The sequence below is a fragment of the Ovis aries genome, chromosome 10 (assembly GCF_016772045.2).
Source record: "Ovis aries strain OAR_USU_Benz2616 breed Rambouillet chromosome 10, ARS-UI_Ramb_v3.0, whole genome shotgun sequence".
Lineage (NCBI taxonomy): Eukaryota > Metazoa > Chordata > Mammalia > Artiodactyla > Bovidae > Ovis > Ovis aries.
The window spans coordinates 56,175,029-56,195,992 of record NC_056063.1 but is presented as its reverse complement, the minus strand read 5'-3'; the positions used below and the strand labels follow the sequence as shown (position 1 = coordinate 56,195,992).

The 20,964-nt window shown below is 38.6% G+C and overlaps 1 long non-coding RNA gene across 1 annotated transcript in view; it reads right to left on the bottom strand.

The window, feature by feature from the left end:
- LOC132657263 (uncharacterized) overlaps nucleotides 1-20,964 on the bottom strand; it is a 186,085-nt gene that overhangs the window by 8,925 nt on the left and 156,196 nt on the right. Inside the window, exon 6 of the long non-coding RNA XR_009595146.1 lies at nucleotides 9,120-9,351. This is a non-coding gene — a long non-coding RNA (uncharacterized LOC132657263). The remainder of the gene's footprint in view (nucleotides 1-9,119; nucleotides 9,352-20,964) is intronic.

Genomic DNA, 20,964 nt, shown 5'->3' with positions numbered 1-20,964 from the left:
TTTCTCCATCTCTCCATAGATGACAGATAGATAATAGATGATGGTATCCAGATGGATAATTTTTCTACTAAATCGTCTAGAAGTTGCAGGCGTCATTGCCTCCTTAATGCTAAATACTTCACCAGGTTATCTCCTAAGAACTGTAACTTTATCCTATGCAAATACAATGTCATTATCACCCTCAACATATCATCCACATTTAGAGCTTTCCAAATGTCCCGAAATTAAAGCTGCAAAATAGTAGACTCTTAAGCTGTAAAATCTGCTGTTCTCTACTTTTGGCGGAAAGCAGAAGAGACTGGAAGCAGACTCTTGCAAGGTCAGAAATTCATCCTTAAATCCCCAGTCCAGGATAAGATCTTAAAATGAAATTGTGGTCTTTTCTGCAATGCAGTGATATTACAGATATTGCAGATATCAAGTCACTGAGCGGAGGGAAAATCGGTTTCAGATCCTGCTGGTGATCCTGTTTTATTTCCTCTTATGTCCCCAGGCTTACCATTTCCTATTCCCATAAAAATAGAAAGTGACTAGAATTTTTTTCCACTTTCTTTCACAGGTGGAAGGTGGGGCCAGTGCCAATCAAACTCCTATATTCATGCAGAGAACTTGGCTTACATCCACCATCTCACACTGAACATTTACTTCCCCTGACCCTTTCTCACTACTGCAGGATACTGGTAGTATGTACAGCCAGCACACCCATGAATTCATCTTGCTCATATATATTTTTATTTCATTTATGGCCATGGAGATTTTTATGTTATGCTTGATCCCTAAGAGATTTTGGCTTTCCTTTCCATACTTCATGTATTATCATGATGGGTCTGTCACAGAAAATAGAACATCAAAGCATAGCTATATACACTATCTTAATTGGAAGCAATTACCAGGACCACTGCATATGGTTACATATGGTTGGGCAGTTACTATAAAGCACAGGAAGACCTACATTAAGAGTTAACTTGCTTCAGTTTGAGGCATGAAGTAAGTCACTCAAAGCTGGTGCTCTGGGACAACCCAGAGGGATGGAGTGGGGAGGGACATGGGAGGGGGTTTCAGGATGGAGGGTGATTCATGTCAATGTATGGGGAAAATCACCATAATATTGTAAAGAAACTATCCTCCAACTAAAAGAAATTAATTAATTTTTAAAAAGAGCTTGCTTCAGACCAAGTTGTATGTAACTGTGAGGGCTCCATGCAACCATAGGAAGTGGCACCTTTTCCTAATTCATGGTGGTTTATTCGCTAAGTTGTGTCCAACTCTTTGCGACCCCATAGACTGTAGCCTGCCAGGCTCCTCTGTCCATAGGATTTCCTAGGGAAGAGTACTGGAATGGGTTGCCTTTTCCTTCTCCAGGGGATCTGCCCGACCCAGAGATTGAACCCAGGTCTCCTGCCCTGCTGGTAGATTCTTTATCCACTAGCTATGAGGAAATCTAATTCATACGATGGAATTATTTGCTTACCAAGATATATGCCCATGGATGTGTGCCTCTTAAGAGGGGATATCTTGTCCCTAGTTCACAGAAAGGCAGTCTATGGGCCTACATGGCCTGCATTTCCCAAGGGTTCTGGAAAGGTAGTGTCTGAGTTTTTTCAACCCCCACGTAGTTAATGGGGAAAATACATTACAAAACCAAAGTCCTTATGTTAAAGGGGTCAGTTCAACAAGAAGCTATAGCAGTGCCAAGCATGTACACATCTAACAAGGGAACTTCGTGTTACATGAAGCATTGTGTGGTTAAAAGCAAAACTGAAGACTCCGACACTTCTCTCTCAGTAAGCCATAGAATAAGTACACAATGCATGGAACTCACTGGCAGTAGGTAAGATCACCCTAATGTTATAATTTGGGTAGTGATTGTTGTTCAGTTACTAAGTCACGTCCAACTCTTTGCAACCCCATGGACTGCAACATGCCAGGCTTCTCTGTCCTTCACTATCTCACAGATGTGAGAGCTGTCCATTGAGTTGGTGATGCCATCCAACCACATCATCCTTTGTCGTTCCCTTCTCCTCCTGTTCGCAATCTTCCCAGCATCAGGGTCTTTTCCATCATCAGATTTTCATATCAGGTGGCCAAAGTATTGGAGCTTCACCTTCAGCATCAGTTCTTCCAATGGATATTCAGGCATGATTTCCTTTAGGGTTGACTGATTTGATCTCCTTTCAGTCCAAGGAACTTTCAAGAGTCTTCTCCAGCACCACAGTTTGAAAGCATCAACTCTTTGGCCCTCAGGCTTCTTTATGGTCCAACTCTCACATCTGTACATGACTACTGGAAAAATTATAGCTTTGACTAGATGGATCTTTGTGGGCAAAGTGATGTCTCTGCTTTTTAATATGCTGTCTAGACTTGTCATAGCTTGATAATTTTTTGGCACAACATTGCAGAGTCTAGCTTCCAAATCACTATTTATTGAAATTAACAAAATATTCACATCTATAATACAAATTCCTTTCAATATAGATAAATGTATACTCACTTGGCAAATATTTAAGAGATACTGGTCACCTAAGCTAAAACCTGAAATGTACACCAAGTTGAACATATTAAGTGGAATATGCTGTTACAGAAAAAGTATGCTTTCCTGTGATTACCTCATGCCATAGTTATATAAACTGAGTGAAGGGTTTTTTAGAGAACATAGAGTATAGTATGTCACTATATGTGTCACTAGTATGCACGCATGCTAATAGCTTCAATTGTGTCTGACTCTTCGCAACCCTACGAACTGCCGGGAGCCAGTATGAGGAATCCCGCCCGTGGCAAAGGTCATGAGGAAGGAAGCCCGACAAAATGCAAAGGCATGATCCGGCTTCAGGGGTTCCCCCTGGGTTTTCCTGAACATCTACTCCCAAAAACCAGAGTCTGCCTGCCTTATTGTACTGTGCTTTCCACTCTTCTGCCTCTAAAAGGAATTAACTTAGGGCTCCAGTTAACAGTCTCCTGCATATAAAAAGAATATTTCAGCTCAAACCCCTTTGATGGCTCTCTAACTTGCCTGACAGGTTCCCCCGGACTTTACAGTTTGTGGATTGTTTACAGCCCCCAACTGTGATAGGCACAAAGCTTAAAACATCTTAAAGACATAGAGCCTTTTAGAGTTAAGAATTAGTTTGGTGAAGAGTTTGTTGAGTTAATGTTTCCTGCCAGGCCTCCATATTCTTTATCTTTTAGGCACCTGGGAGGATATTAATCAGTGTAATTGGGATGCAGAAATAGGCATATAGTAGTTTTGATGTTAGCAACACTAGACTTTTGAGTTAATTAACTTTCTCTTTGTTATAAATCACTATACTTCTTTCATTGTTATAAATTGTTGCGTCTTTGCTATGTAAGAATGTAACTTTATTTAGTGCTTTCTGAGAGTGGCACCAGACTTTGGCAAGAACAACACAAATAAGTCTTCTGTTTGACAAACCCTTATCAGAAAAGGGCCGTAAAACGTTAATTGGCCTTCTGGCCAGAAGATGATGTAAATCACCTAAGATTTGTGTATACAACTAGGTATGCAGAGAGAAAGCCTGGTCTCGATAAAAGTCAGGGCTGCTGATGCTGCATAATTTTATATTATCCATTGATCTCTATGTACAAAAAAAGGTATAAAAAGCATTTACAACAATAAAGGACAGGCCAGTCACTGGACTGGTTTCCCCCGTGTCTTTACTGTATTTTCTGGCTGAATTCCCATCTGGGGTGTGGAGGCTCACCATGTACACTTACTTGCCCCAGCTTTTAAGATGCACGCAAGAGGGAGCCCAAGGCAGGGCACCCCCCACTATTCAAGAGGACGCCGGTGGCCTAATGTAGATAGTGCAAGTTCCTTGTCTTGGAACTTTATTGGTTTTCCACATGAACCAAGTTATTCAGCATCTTTTCTCCACTAAAATTTCCTACTATACTATTTCTTCCTAATTGCTTTTATATTTCTAAATAAATAAGTTTTTCCTCACCACGCCATCTCCCCTTTGAATTACCCTGGATCCACCGGGGCTGGACCCCGGCAATGAACTGTAGCCTGCCAGGCTATTCTGTGCATGGTTCTCCAGGCAAGAATTCTGGAGTGGGCTGCCTTTCCCTCCTCCAGGGGATCTTCCGACTCAGGGATCAAACCCATGTCTCTTAGGTCTCCTGCATTGGCAGGCAGGTTCTTTACTACTAGTGCCACCTGGGAAGCCCCATAATATGTCACTATGAAAGCATAAATCAGGTAAGATAACACTTTTAGAGAGGATACAGTATCAGGTAGTGATTGTTAGATAAGATAGTTTCAGTCATATTGATTGACAATTGCTAAATGTAGATCTTATCTATCAAAACATGGATAAAAAAGATAGATACAAGGAAAAGAAATTTTATTGCATGTGTCTGGAGCCAACAAATTTTAATAATGGCTGTTATATAATCACTAACAAACTCTGATCCTTTATCCACCGAATCTAATAAGAAATATGTTTATCGGCATGTTTCTTTCATAATGTCATAATATCTATCATTTGAAAATCCTTTCTTCCTAGAATGAGTCATAGAAATCTATTTACATATTGCTTTCACTTGTATTTAATTAGCAGTAATCAAAATATCACCCAATAAAAAATTAAAGATCCACCCTTAATTATGCACAAGAATTCTTTACACTAGAGGAGTGGGATCAAACATAACCAATAGGGAGAGTAAATTCACCTCATCTTTAGAAAGAAAAATTCGTTCAAAGGTATAAATTAATAGTGATATAAAAATAACTGTTTTAGTAAGACAGTGTTTTATTTTTAACAGGTAAAGAAAATAATTATTTTTATTTCACCAGCAAAATATCATGTATAAAAGATCATATCACAAAAGGGAGATGATACAAAGGCAACATCTCTCTTATTCTTACTGTCATTTATTAATTTGTGCAGGCCTTTTCTGTCTCCTTTAAATACTGACTCAACAGAGCTGTTGTGCTCAGAATTGATTTTGCTGCTTCAGCCACATTAGGCTGAGATACTTTTTGGCTTTCATCTGAATGAACAATTTCCTAGTTAGACACACTGGATTTGGACTTGGGTCAATAAAAGCTTTACTGTGTCCTTTCTCTTTCCTCTTGGATCTCACAAAAGAGACCTAAATTCCATTCATCTTTTCACTTGCCACAGTGGAATCTTTACCAATGCACTTATGGCTTGAATCAAGAAACATAGCAAGAAATTGGCAGAGAAACAAGTAGGAATTCTCTATGCCCCATACTTGCACCCCTGAAGATCGGTTACCTATGGATATGCATGTAAATTTGTCTAGCTTTAACTATTTGTCTTTGCTATTCTGTGGGAACATAAATCCTTATCAAAGGTTTAATATAATCCTACTGAATCTCATGTGGCTAGCTCTTAAGGTATTTGCAAGAAAGCCACGTTGATCAGATTCTGGTATTTAAATTTAAAAGATTTTAAATGGATTGAGTCAAGGAGTTCTTTTTTGCAGCTTTGAATAGTGTCATTTATAGGACCAAATATTAAAAAGTCAGAATTTTTAAATATACAAATACATTTATAAAAATGTTTTTTTGAGATGTCTATCCTATTTTATAGATTTTTATATAAGAACCATGAAATGCTGCATCATTTTATCTGGCACTGAAAGTAACCAGTTCTAAACTATCAACTGTGAATAAAAAAGCATGCTATGAACTGGATATAACTACAGAAAGGATGCTACATATTTCCTAAGGAGAAAAGAATGAGCATTGTGTAAATCCAACGGTGGTTCCAGTTTGAGTACCAACTGATGCACCTCTCCATTCTGCTCCACTTAACTTCAGAGGTTGGACCAGTTCAGTTCTGAGATGGGTAACCTTTTGGGGCTCACATATTTATTGAATGTGATCAGATGCTTTCTCTGCATAAGACATGAATAAAATATTGACTTATTTTCTCTGTTACAAGTTCCTTTTAAAGTCCCTTTCTAATGATATAAATAATTAAAAAGCTGTGGAATATTCAACAGAGAAAAGAACTAACTAGAAGGAGGCAGGGAAATCTGTAAGAAAATTTTTAAAAGTTGATTCATCCATAGGAAAAAATATAACATTCAATGATCAATAGATACAAGACATGCACAGGAATAAATACAAGTAACAAAAAACCAAATGAATTTTTTTATCAAACACATGTCTATTATAGAACTATTCTACACCAAGCACTATTCTAGGATCTAGAATATAATAATTCAACAATCAATGAACAAACCAGTCTCAAGTTTCTCCCTACATGCTACATCTTACATCCCAATAAGGAAAGACAGATAATAAACAGAAAATAAGCAAGCTATTTAGTATGCCAGACATTCACGTGGATAATAGGAAGAAAATAGAGAAAAAAGGAATATGAAGGGGATGGGCTGGAATAGATTAGTACTGCACTGCATGTCTTGGTCTTTATTGAGAAAAACATCTGACAGATGTTTATTCCTAAATTTCACTCGACATTGAAAAAATATACCCAAGTGTAAAATTCACCATATCTATAAGCATAATTTCCTAGAATGAGATTATATCTATGAAAAAGCTTGAAAAATATAGAGATGAAAATATGGAACTCTTCCCTGATAAATTAAATTTATTATTCCATTTCTCCCACATTTTAGAACTGTTAGGTGGCTCATGTGAGTCAAATCCAAAGAAAAGATCATAAATATAAGGTTGAGAAATATGGACCAGTGAGTATCAATTTCTTACTGGAAAAAACATGTAGAGGTTATATTAATGTATGGGCCAATGAAAGAAACATTATAGGTAAAAAAAAAAAAAGACAAAAGTTTTCTGTAAGAAAACAAAAATTATGCTTAAGCTATATGGATTCTTTCAAAAACAGTTAAACATATGACCAGGAAGAAATCAGTGAAGATGACTTTGTTTTGACTTTCAGAAGACAATATGATTGCACATGAAAGATAATTTTAAAATGAGAAGATATAAAAAGGAAATAATTTTATAGATTCAAAATTGACATAGAAGGATACTGAAGTTAGAGAAACTATTTTTTTGTAAGATATAGATGAACAGCGAGAGTCCTCAGCACTTATGCAACTAGTAAGGAAAGTGTACAATACAATCTCCCATTGTAATCAGTGGCACAGAGCTGTTCTAGGCAAAGACATCAAGCTGATGGAAATAAAGCCATCAATTCATATTCAGTAACAGCTATTGAGCACCTCCCATGTGCAGGGCAATATACTAAGTATTATATTACAATGATATTCTTAATATGGTTCGTGTATTGATATGGTCATCAGCCAGGTGGTTAGGATTGTGATGCACAGAAAGACTTAAAATGTCAAATGCTAAGCATATGATATATTTATGTCTAGGCAGTGTTGAAAGCATATAGCTCAGGCTGGGAGTGAAGTAGTGGTCCTCAAACCAAAGATTGCCTCAATTCAAAGTCACACATGCTCTCACTACTGAACAGCTGAGAGCACACATGGAAAGTGGTGTCAAAGAACATTCTAGGAGAGAAACTGGCTTCAGAAATGCTATAAAAGTGAAAAAATGCATGTCAAGAAATAAAAAATATTCATACAGTCAGCATTAACTTTCTGAGAACCTACTGTGCCAGGAACTCTGCTGAGACCTTGAGATTTACAAAGATGAATGGAAGAGTATTTTAGCCCTCAATTAACTCTCCAGTCTAGGAGGGAGAAAGAGAAGAATGAACTTATTATCTTGAAATATTGCCATAAGCATGTGTTTAGGAAATGCACTGAATGTAAGGATGGCTAAAAGGATTAAATGATCATCTCTGCTCGGGTAGCACAGATAGGCTTTTCAGGTGTTCTTGATTTGGATTTTGAGAGTTACCTGAAATTCAAACATACAAGGAAAAGGCAGTATTTTGAATGAGCATAAGTTTTCAAAAGTACTAATACATAAATCATCTGGAAGCCTTAGAGAAAGATTAGATGGCTTCTTATGGTTAACAGGAAAGGTACCCATGATACAACTGGACAGATGGACCTGTGAAGGGCCTTTGCTGCCATATTAAATAATCCAGTCTGCCTGGAACATGAATTATATTATGTAAATGAAGTATAGAAGAGCCCATTAGAAAATTTATGGGTACCAAATTTTGAAGAACCTTGAACACTAGAACAAATAGTTCAAACATTTTGAAAAGGCTTTTCCCAGATGGCACCAGTGGTAAGGAACCTGCCTGCCAATGCAAGAGATGTAGGAGACCCAGGTTTGATCCCTGGGTCGGAGAGATCCCCTGGAGGAGAAACGGCAACCCATTTCCAGGATTCTTTCCTGGAGAATCTCATGGACAGAGGAGCCTGGCAGACTACAGTCCATAGTGTCACAGAGTCAGACAGGACAGAAGTGTCTTAGCACATGCATTATGAAAATCAAGAAGAATTCATTAAAAGATTTTCAGCCAGAAAGTTTAGAGTGTTGCTTTAAGAAAACGTAGTTATGACAATATCCAGGATTGTTTAAAGGAGGAGAAATGGTTGTACCTGTGAGGACAGAATCAAAGGATACTGATAAGAGTGGTAAAGGATCAAACTTGAAATGTTAGAAGAAGGTGTCAAGGATGAGCTCAAGATTTTGATCCATGTGTAAGCTATAGAGAAAAATAACTGTTTTTACCAACTTAGAATGTGAGACCTAGTATTAGAGAAGCAAAACATTATAAATAAATTCTCAGGATAAAATCTTGTTTACATACAATGGTAAACATTTACAAAATGAAAAGCAGAGTAAGTTGCCTTTGATCTTTTATTACAATGTAATTTTTTAACTAAAATTTATAATTTTTTTCCTGTTTCTGTGATTCTTCCAAAGAAACTTGTAGAAAGTCAAATCTCCATACAGCTCTTATATGCCCCAATATCCTACTTTTGATAATACAAATCATGAAAACAGGCTCCTAGCCACTGGCGCTGGTACCTTCCCAGCTGTTCTTTCTCAGGACCTCAGGATGTGGTATTGGGCAAAAGACCAGTCTAGGAAATAGCCTTTACTTCCTGTGATATTAGTTTTCCTAATTCTAAGACTAGAACAGATGTTCATCCAGGAAAAAAAATTTAAGATGTGGGAGTATATTTCCTCATATGCTTCCATTTGCACTGACCTTCACCATAGCCAGCTCTTGCCTGGTCCAGACAGAATCACTGGCTCCGAGCCTTTAAGAGAATAAGCTGATGAGTCAGGAACTGAGACCTTGTACAAAGACTGCTTCACTGAAGGACATTCCAGCAAACACTGTAGCTTTTCCTCTCACTGTCTTCCTCTTTGCCCTTGCCCTTCAGCACGGTACAGACTTTCTGTTCTCACCAGGTAGAAAATTCAGTCTTGCTTCAAATCTGTACAAAACAGATTTTAATATGGGTGTTAACTCATGTAAGATATGTTTTCACTTCTATTATTTCTCTTTACCCTCCTTGCCTGCCCAAGGGTAGGTTTTATACAATTTATCATCCATTCTAATAACATTTTGATAGTGAAAGGCATGCTATTGAGAATGAGCTTGAGCCATCAAGTGTAGAGGAGGACTTGGAATATAGGATTATCCCACTGAATGAGATATTCTACTGACCACTTCTCTGGGCTCTCTAAAGAGTGGGTATAGGATGTGCAAGTGGGGAAAAATGCTATGTAGATTTTAAAAACATTGAATTGACATCATTCGAGGACTATACGGGATTAATTAGAGTCTCATGTTTCCCCAGTGAAAAGTATTGTGTCCCTTTTCTCTTCTTTTACTTGAAATAATTTTCATATGTATTATCTACTTTACTATGCTTTCTCTTTTGGTTGTCCATAAACTTGGAGACCTCATTTTAGCTTTTATTACCACACTATAGGGCTTCCGTGGTGGCTGATGGTACAGAATCTGCCTGCAATGCAGGAGACCCTGGTTCAATCCCTGGGTCAAGAAGATCCCCTGGAAAAGGGAATGGCTACCCACTCTAGTATTCTGGCCTGGAGAATTCCATGGACAGAGGAGCCTGGTGGGCTACAGTCCATGGGATCACAAAGAGTCAGATACAAGTAAGCGACTAACACTTTCACACTTTCACCACCGTATAAGTCTTCACAAATCTTGTGTGTGTGTGTGTGTGTGTGTGTGTGTGTGTACTCAGTTGTATCCAACTCTTCACAACTCTTTGGACTGCACGCCTCTGTCCACAGGATTTTTCAGGCAAGAATACTGGAGTGGGTTGCCATTTTCTCCTCCAGGGGATCTTTTCCAACCAGGGATTGAAAATGTGTCTCCTGCGTTGCAGGCAGATTATTTACTGCTGAGCCATTGGAGAAGGCCCTCACAAATCTTGACCATTTAAAATTTTATTTTATCATTTTAGCATTGTGTATCATTTAGGAAGTTATTTTAATAGTTTTTGAACTCTTTCTCTTACATACACTCACACAGAGAGAGAGACACATGTATCTAGCAGGAGCAATTAATTAATCACTGTACAATATGCTCTAGTTCTTTCGAAACATTCAGGGTAAGGAAAAACCTAACAACACCATTTAATCACCACTGTGCCCAACTTGGCAGGCAATTATTAGTCATTCTTTATATATCTTGGAGGCAATAAAGTGTCATCAGAAAATATTTACCAAAATGAAATTAAAAACACATTCACTTAAAAGTACAAAATGAATGTCACTGTACACCAAATACTATACTAAAGCTGTAAGTAGTAAGAAAGAAATATAGGCATAATCCCTGCCAAAAAGAACTTAAAACTTATGTTGAAATTAGACAGCGCAAGCTTAAAAATTACTTAAGAATACACATCAATAAATCTGAACCACTATATTACACAATATACAAAATTAACTAAAACTGCATTAAAAACTTGAATGTAAGACCTGAAACCATAAAACTCATAGAAGGAATCGCTGACGGCCAGCTCTTTTACATGAGTCTTACCAGTATTTTTTGGATCTGTGGTCAACAAGGGCAACCAAAGCTAAAATAAACAAATGAGACTACATCAAACTAAAGGACTTTTGCACAGCAAGTGAAAGTGAAGTGAAAGTCGCTCAGTCATGTTCGACTCTTTGCAACCCCACAGACTGTACAGTCCATGGGATTCTCCAGGCCAGAATACTGGAGTGGGTAGCCTATTCCTTCTCCAGGGGATCTTCCCAAAATAGGAACTGAACCAGTGTCTCCTGCATTGCAGGCAGATTCTTTACCAAAGCTAAAATAAAATGAGATTACATCAAACTAAACGACTTTTACACAGCAAAGTCAGCAACAAAACAAAAGAATGACCTACTGAATAAGAGAAAATATTTGCACACTATATATTAAGAGGCACAAACATAGTTATTTATAATAAATAAGTCATGGGCATGTATATATACAGAATAGGGAATATAGTCAATAATGTAGTAATTTTAAATTGAAGGCAGGAGAAGAAGGGGACAACAGAGGATGAGATGGTTGGATGGCATCACCGACTCAGTGAACCTGAGTTTGAGCAAACTCTGGAAGACAGTGAAGGACAGAGAAGCCTGGTGTGCTGCAGTCCATAGGGTCGTAAAGAATCAGACGCAACTGAGCAACTGAATAACAACTTTAAGGAGTAACATGATAACTGACTAATCATGGTGATCATCTCATCATGTGTATAAATGTTGAATCACCATTTTGTTCCCCGGGAACTAATACAACATTGCAAGTCTATTATATTTCAATTTAAAAAAAGAATACACATCAATTTAGGAGGAAAGCTACAAAATCTAAGGGGCTTCCCTGGTGGTGCAATGGTAAAGAATCTACCTGCCATGCAGGAGATGCAAGAGATGCCGGTTCGATTCCTGGGTCAGGAAGATCCCCTGGAGAGGGAAATGGCCACCCACTCTAGTATCTTGCCTGCAAAATTTCATGAGCCTGGCAGGCTACAGTCCATGGGATTGCAAAGAGTTGGACACGACTTAGTGACTGAACCACAGCAACAACAACTGAGCAAGCATGCACACATATAGAAGCTAAATGATTTTTAGCTTCATGGGTTATTTAAGGAGTGTCCTTAATGTTCTAATTGTTTTATCCTGTATTAAGAGATGAAAAAAGGAGAACAGGCATCCAGTGAGTTTAAAAAAAGAAGTACTTTGATCAGAACACAGGTAATATTCAGCAAAGTGTGACCACAGATATTTTGAGATAATGGAAAGCTATGACACAGCAAGGTGAAGCTTCTGGGCCAACAGGAAGTAAGACGCTTGTCCTTGAGAGCGGCCGTAGAGGTGACAGGTCAACAAGTGGCAAAGTTCCTGCTTTAGTATAACCGCTTAAGGGAGAAGAACCACGAAGATCCAGGCCCCTTCTCTGACAATACAGTGACATGAGACAAAAGGACACCTTCTCATTTCTCCAGTGACATACTGGCCTCCTTTTTAATTTTCGACTGATCCCCGTTGGGGTGGTGAGTGCTCATGCGTCCTTAATCACTCAGCTATGTTCACTCTTTGTGATTCATGGACTGTCGCCCACCAGGCTCTTCTGTCCATGGGATTTCCCAGACAAGAATACTGGAGTGAGTTGCCACTCCCTTTTCCAGGAGATCTTCCCAATCCAGGGATCAAACCTGTTTCATTGGTGAGTAGACCCTTTACCACTGAGGGTGTTCCTCAATAAAGGGAGCCTGGTTGAAATCAAACTATGTCCCCCAAAACATCACTAGTGTTACTCCATTGCCAGCCACATATAATCTGTGAGGTTATCTTGACCAAAAAAATAGAAGAGAGACATTGTGGAGATGAAAATAAGAGTCACTGTTCCCAACTCTGTGTGTACTATTAAAGGCTTTACTTAGTTAATGTGCATGGTTGACTGACAGGTAATTATAATGCACATATTTTTGCTACTCAAATTGTGTCCCATGGGCAACATGGTTGGTTGCTTGTTAGAAATCAGATGGTCAGGCTATATCCCACATGTACAAATCAGAATCTGCATTTTAGAGAGATACTCAGATGCTTAGTGCGTGTCCTGTGCTCTGGCTCACGCTATCATTTTCTTCAGCTCTGCTGTTGCTAAACTCGTGAAGATTGTTCTGCTTTCCATGCCTCTCTTGCTCGGGATCACTGGTGCAACCCCAACTCAACAGTTGTCAGAACAGTTCTTTTGAGAGGTGTTTTCCCAAACCTTATAGTTTGTTAACGTTGAAAAGAGGGCATATAAAGAAATGGGTTGGGGGGAAGAGTAGGAAGAAGACAAAAAAATGAAAAGAAAAGAAAAAGCAAAGGAGGCAAGAGTGGATACAAGGGATATTTGCATCTTTTAAAATTCTTTTAAATTCTAAACACCATAAATAGATTTTAAAATATAATCTATGAGAGCATCTAGACAAATGCTGAAAACCTTTTACATACATGAACTGTCAACACCAATTCTTTATCTTATTAAAATGCATCTGCCAGAAAAATAGAGAATTTACCACCTATCACACTTCTTAGATGAGCATTTTTTAATGCAGTCCCATTAAAGGTACTAGCAAGATTAGGATGTCTACTGTCCTGAACATCTTTTGTTTGTCTGCTTAATACTATTCCTGTATTCTGGAAAAGACAACTCCATTCTCTAGGGAAGTGCTCCCCATGACAAAACAACTGTACAGTGGGGAAGAAGGCTCCACCAACTCCCAGTTCATTGTTTAAGGTTAAACATCTGAGCCAACACAAACCAATCATCATTCTTCCTCAGATGTTGTTTTTATGTATTTGTTTTTGTTTTTCAAACTGAAGAGGAAGAAAGGGATTCCAACTAGTGGAAGAAGTACTGAGATAGGAAACAAGAAACCCTGTATCTATTGTTCTGTCAATAAGAGGGTGATCGATACCTTTAAAACATGAGGCCCGAATGGAGAGAAAATTAAAAATGAGCTAACAAGGGAATGAGCTCTGGCTGAATGACAATGCCTGGTTTAGAGTATCCCTCTAGCCAAGCTGTAAGCTGTGTGGATCTCCTAATGATTTCCTCTTTTTTAACATAAATTGATTCAAGTTAAATGCTTGTTATTTGGGGGTTCCCTGGTGGCTCAGTGGCAAACAGTCTGCCTGCATCCAGTGGAGCCAACATAGGTTTGATCTCTGATCCAGGAAGATCCTACATACCTCAGAGCAACTAAGGCTGTTCATCACAACTATTGGGCCTGTGCGCTAGAGCTTGGGAGTTGCAGCTACTCAGCCCACATGCAGCAACTGCTGAAGCCCATACACTCTAGAGGTTGTGCTCTGTAACAAGAGAAGCCACCACAATGAGGAGCCTGTTCTTTGCAATGAAGAGTCAGTTCAGTTCAGTCCCTCAGTCGTGTCCGACTTTTTGAGACCTCATGGATCACAGCACGCCAGGCCTCGCTGTCCATCACCAACTCCCGGAGTTCACTCAGACTCACGTCCATCGAGTCAGTGATGCCATTCAGCCATCTCATCCTCTGTCATCCCCTTCTCCTCCTGCCCCCAATTCCTCCCAGCATCAGAGTCTTTTCCAGTGAGTCAACTCTTCACCTGAGGTGGCCAAAGTACTGGAGTTTCAACTTTAGCATCATTCCTACCAAAGAAATCCCAGGGCTGATCTCCTTCAGAATGGACTGGTTGGATCTCCTTGCAGTCTAAGGGACTCTCAAGAGTCTTCTCCAACACCACAGTTCAAACACATCAATTCTTCAGTGCTCAGCCTTCTTCACAGTCCAACTCTCACATCCATACATGACTACTGGAAAAACCATAGCCTTGACTAGACGGACCTTAGTCGGCAAAGTAACGTCTCTGCTTTTGAATATGCTATCTAGGTTGGTCATAACTTTCCTTCCAAGGAGTAAGCGTCTTTTAATTTCATGGCTGCAGTCACCATCTGCAGTGATTTTGGAGCCCCCAAAATAAAAGTCTGACACGGTTTCCACTGTTTCCCCATCTATTTCCCATGAAGTGATGGAACCGGATGCCATGATCTTCGTTTTCTTAATGTTGAGCTTTAAGCCAACATTTTCACTCCCCTCTTTCACTTTCATCAAGAGGATCTTCAGTTCCTCTTCACTTTCTGCCATAAGGGTGGTGTCATCTGCATATCTGAGGTTATTGATTTTTCTCCCGGCAATCTTGATTCCAGCTTGTGTTTCTTCCAGTCCAGCGTTTCTCATGATGTACTCTGCATAGAAGTTAAATAAGCAGGGTGACAATATACAGCCTTGACATACTCCTTTTCCTATTTGGAACCAGTCTGTTGTTCCATGTCCAGTTCTAACTGTTGCTTTCTGACCTGCATCCAGATTTCTCAAGAGGCAGGTCAGGTGGTCTGGTATTCCCATCTCTTTCAGAATTTTCCACAGTTGATTGTGATCCACAAAGTCAAAGGCTTTGGCATAGTCAATAAAGCAGAAATAGATGTTTTTCTGGAACTCTCTTGCTTTTTCCATGATCCAGCAGATGTTGGCAATTTGATCTCTGGTTCCTCTGCCTTTACTAAAACCAGGTTGAACATCTGGAAGTTCATAGTTCACGTATTGCTTAAGCCTGGCTTGGAGAATTTTGAGCATTACTTTACTAGCATGTGAGATGAGTGCAATTGTGTGGTAGTTTGAGCATTCTTTTGCATTGCCTTTCTTTGGGATTGGAATGAAAACTGACCATTTCCAGTCCTGTGGCCACTGCTGAGTATTCCAAATTTGCTAGCATATTGAGTGCAGCACTTTCACAGCATCATCTTTCAGGATTTGAAACAGCTCAACTGGAATTCCATCACCTCCACTAGCTTTGTTCGTAGTGATGCTTTGTTCGTAGTAAGGCCCATTTGACTACACAATCCAGGATGTCTGGGTCTAGGTGAGTGATCACACCATCATGATTATTTTGGTCATGAAGATCTTTTTTGTACAGTTCTTCTGTGTATTCTTGCCACCTCTTCTTAATATCTTCTATTAGGTTCAGACCATTTCTGTCCTTTATCGAGCCCATCTTTGCATGAAATATTCCCTTGGTATCTCTAATTTTCTTGAAGAGATCTCTAGTCTTTCCCATTCTGTTGTTTTCCTCTATTTCTTTGCACTGATTGCTGAAGAAGGCTTTCTTATCTCTTCTTGCTATTCTTTGGAACTCTGCATTCAGATGCTTTTATCTTTCCTTTTCTCCTTTGCTTTTCACTTCTCTTCTTTTCACAGCTATTTGTAAGGCCTCCCCAGACAGCCATTTTGCAATGAAGAGTAGCCTCCATCAATTAGAGAAAGCCCGTGCAGCAATGAAGACCCAACACAGCCAAAAATAAATAAATGTATATTATTTGCAACCAAAAAGATCCTCACTGAAATACTATCACTACCTCCCCCCCCCTTTTTTTTTTTTTGCTGCATCACTCAGCTTAATTCCCTGAGCAGGAATCAAACCCATGCCCTTGTCAGTGAGAGTACAGAGTCCTAACCACTGGGCCATCAAGGAATTCCCACCATCATTATTCTCAACCTTATTCTCAGAACTCAAGAAGTGCAATGATAGAAAGAAAGTGAATAGAAAGGAAAAACACTGAAGATAAAGAAAATCTAGCCATGGGTCGATGGCATTACCTATCTAGAACACAGAAAGATTCAGTTTAGAAACATTGGGAAAATATGAATGGATAGTGATGCTGGCAAAAGTAAAACTATAAAAATCAAAAATATCTATCCTATGTATTAGTAATAAGAAATCAGAAAAAAATAATAGAAAGAGTTAAATGCACCCCAAACCCCATGTCCCTTGATAGGAAGACACACATTGAGGTATTTATTCTTTTAAATAAATCCTGCAAATGATACATCTTATACAGTTAATACTTTCTGCCTTGGGGCAAGAACCTTGGCAAGAGAAATAAGGAAAGTGAGAGGCAAGCTTTTTCATCCTTTAGCCTGTATATTTTGTATTATTTGAATTACTTATAATCATGTATCCATGCAGAACATTTGTAATTCAAGAAAGCAATGTTCCAAAAATAGTTTGGGCCCTAACATTATGAATAATATAATTATTTTACAACTTTAGGGGTCAGAAGTGGGTAGATGGTCTGGCATGAATCCACAAAGAATATTACTTTTATAATATGGTTTGCTATGTGCTTTTCTCCTTCCTCAAATTGGAAGTCAACCAGATGGTAAGTTCTTTAAGAGCAAGAATATTTTCATCTTTGTACCCAAGTACTTATTAACACAATGATGATATTTGGTGCTGTTTGATAAGTTGAGAAATGGAATATTTCCTGCCATATCAGTAAGCAAAGAATGTCACAGACATCAGCAGTTGAAGCCACCACAGATGGTGAGTGGTGAGCAAGGAAGAAATACCTGCCATTTAGCAAACTGCAGCCACTCCCCCATGGTGAGCCCTGAGGAAATTCAGGATGCGAAAACACAGGATACAGGCCCCACATAGCTGAGGTGCATATCAAAGGAATGATTTCAATGAGCCCAGACTCTTGCATCTTCCCAAACACAGAAAAGAGCAAACTGCTTAGCAAACAACTTGGGCTATCTGATTTTCTTTGGTTTACAATAATCTTTTGAGCTCAAACTACCTGCCCTTTGTTTCAAAATTTCTATATAATCTGGCTGCACCCCCAACCCCTGCCCCCTCAGAGCAGTTCTCTTGGGGTTACTTGAGATGCTGTCTCCATTAGGCTCAAGTCCTAAAAATATAACTCTCAACATTTAGGTTGTGATATTTTTTAAGTCTACAAAGTGCTACTATATTTTGTTGAGTGAATATGTGATAAGAATATAACTATTCAGGGGACAGTCATAAAGCCATTTATTTTCATAAGACAAAGTATTACCTAGTGGTACATGAAAACTGTTTTCTGTGAAAACTTAAATTCTTTAAGCCAGGATTAGAACTTCCCTAGTGTTTCAGCGGTAAAGAATTTGCCTGCCAATCCAAGAGACACAGGTTCAATCCCTGGATCAGGAAGATCCCCTAGAGAAGGAAATGGCAACCCACTCCAGTATTCTTGGCTGGGAAATCCTATAAGCAGAGCAGCCAAGTGGGCTACAGTCCATGAGGTTGCAAAAAGTCAGACATGACTTAGCAACTAAACAACTACAACAAAATCTCAGATGACTTTTGGTGCCATATGGATATAGTGATTGGGAGAACGAAAATGATTTTGTCACCTGATAAATTGATTTCAGCAGTATAGTTGTAGGCTAAATGTAGGGGAATATTACCCAACACACCAGGAATAACAAGGATACAGCCCATTCAATGAATTCCAAAAATATATCTGTATTTTTACAAATCTGGTAAATAAATTGATTTTTAAAGGAGAAAGTTCTTCCTATATTAAGCAGCTTCCTCCATAATGTTCATAAGAAAAGAATGTATCTCTGGGTAATCAGACATGCCAAGCCAAGACAATTCTAGATGTGCTGAGTGTTATGCCAGTGAATGCACTACAAGCTCAGATGTACAAGGAGAAAACTGTTTCATCAGTTCCTTACTGTTTAATTAAAAATAATATTATCTTTTCAGCAATATGTATATTTATACCTTTGTTGAAAATGTTGATAATAGCCCGTTCTTTTTCTTTGTTTATCTAAATCTGAGGCTCAACTTTTCATGACGACTTACATAAATTTTTATCTAGCAAATGTATTAACATTTTAAAATTACATTAAATGCTTTACACAAACTGAAAATGATTTACAAAGATTACCCTTTCTCTTAGAAACATTCATTAACTTTTATAAGGAGGATAGCAGTGAAAGCGTAAAAAATAATAGTCTAATCCCAAGATTTTCTGGGGGCAGAAAGCTTGATCTCATTGAAATGAATGATCTGTCCCCAGAATCAATATTGTAAATATCTCCCCCTTCCTCCCCTTTCCAACAGAAAGATTCTAACTCTGAAGTGCTAGCTTAGGTCTTGCTGATTCTGTTGCTCATGATTTATGTACAACCAAAGCCACTCTATTATGCTCTCCTTTCATAGAGCCAACCTAGAATTAATGTTTTGAGTTTGTGGAAAATACAAAGAGACCTCTATCAAACTTTATTATTAGGTGATTAAAAGGAACTTTTCCCAGAAAGTTTGTCTTCTTAATTTTGAGCCAGATAATAATAATGATGACAACACAGTAATAATAAAAATAAATGCTAATGTTGCTTAAGCATTTGATACTATGCACGATTTTAAAGGCTGTATATCTCATTAATTCTCATTACTACCATATACAGTATTTGCAATATTATCTCCATTTTATAGACTGTTATCTATAACAATTTCACCAGTCAGGAACTAGCAGAACTGGGGATGAAACTGAAGCATGACAAACACTGGAATCCCTGTTCACATTGTTCTTTTCCTTATTTTCTGTTTCCCTCATAGACCTACATTCATTCTTTCATTTTTGTTCCTCACCCTTCCTTGGACTCCATTTTCCCCAGATGTTACTTATGAGAACCTCGGGCACAGAGAGCATAACAATCCTAAATTTACAATACCATTTCACAGAATGTTATATTTTACTTTTTAACAACTAAAATCTTTTGAAAGCAAGTTTTTCTTTGAGGTTCATGCTGCCTTAAGATTTTGGCATCTACCTTATCATTTTCCTGCCTGCATCATTTGGAGAGACTCCGAAGTCAGTAGATGGCTCTTCTAAGACTCAATGGCCTTAGAGTTTGTTGATTACCTCAACTGGGATAACCTGACTTTCACTTAACTTCCTCAACAGCACCACCATCAACACACGGGAAGCCCTGACATCCTTTTCCTACAATAATTTTCTATTGTCACTAATAGTTCTTACCCCTCTTAGTTTGCCAAATAAATCTGATATCACCCATCTCTGTCTATTTTTAGTTCATTTACATCCTATATGTGATGACCCATCACCCTGCCTCCTCTATCCTGCTCTTCTTCCAAAATGTTCTGCTGCAAATCAACCACTGCAGCAGTGCTAGACACAGCTCAAAGTAGAGAAGAAATGTGCGCATACAACTATACAGACCGTTAGATTGTTCCAACAAAACTGTATTGTACATTTTCATCTCTGCTTGCAAGTCTTTAGCCATCCAGTTGTGTATTCTGAATAAGCTCCCTCTTCTAGTTCCTTCATTGATCATTCATTCCCCACTTTTAGCATTACCCTCAGGTCCCCTGTCTCAACGTGCTCTCACGTCACTGCAGATTACTATACTTCCATCATCACAGGAAAAGTCAGGGGTGGTTATGAACACACTGCTGCATTTCTGCTTCCTTACCCATAACTGTGTCTCCCCTTATCTTGTTTAACCTGTTGCAGAGGAAGCAATTTTCAGGCCACTCATGTATCTATACCTGAAATCTATCTTCTCCAACCCTTGATCCATGAGTTATCCATTGTTCCTGTGCACTTAATCTTATTTACTAATGATTCTTCTATATCAGCATATGAATATTCTCTAGTTACTCCCATTAAACAAAATCCCTTCCATGATTTTCTTGTCTCTCTAGATTTTGCCTCAGAACTTTCTTTCCTTTCATAATGAAGTATCTTTTTAAAGTTTTTCATACTAGTTTTTTTTTAATTGGAGGATAATTACTTTACAATGTTGCATTGGTTTCTGCTGTACAACAATGTGAATCAGCCATAAATATACATATAACCCCTCCTTCTTGAGTCTCCCTCCCACCCACTCAGGGGCATCCCTCTAGGTCATCACAGAGCACTGAGCTAAGCATCCTGTGCTATACAACTGCCTTCCGCTAGCTATCTGTTTAAACATGGTAGCGTATATATGGGGGCTTTTCTTGTGACTCAGATGATAAATTGTCAGCCTGCAATGCAGAAGACACAGGAGACATGGGTTTGATTCCTGGGTTGGGAAGATTCTCTGGAAAAGGAAATGGCAACCCACTCCAGTATTCTTGCCTGGAGAATCCCCATGGACAGAGGAGCCTGGCAGACTACAGTCCATAGGGTCACAAAGAGTTGGACACAACTATGTGTG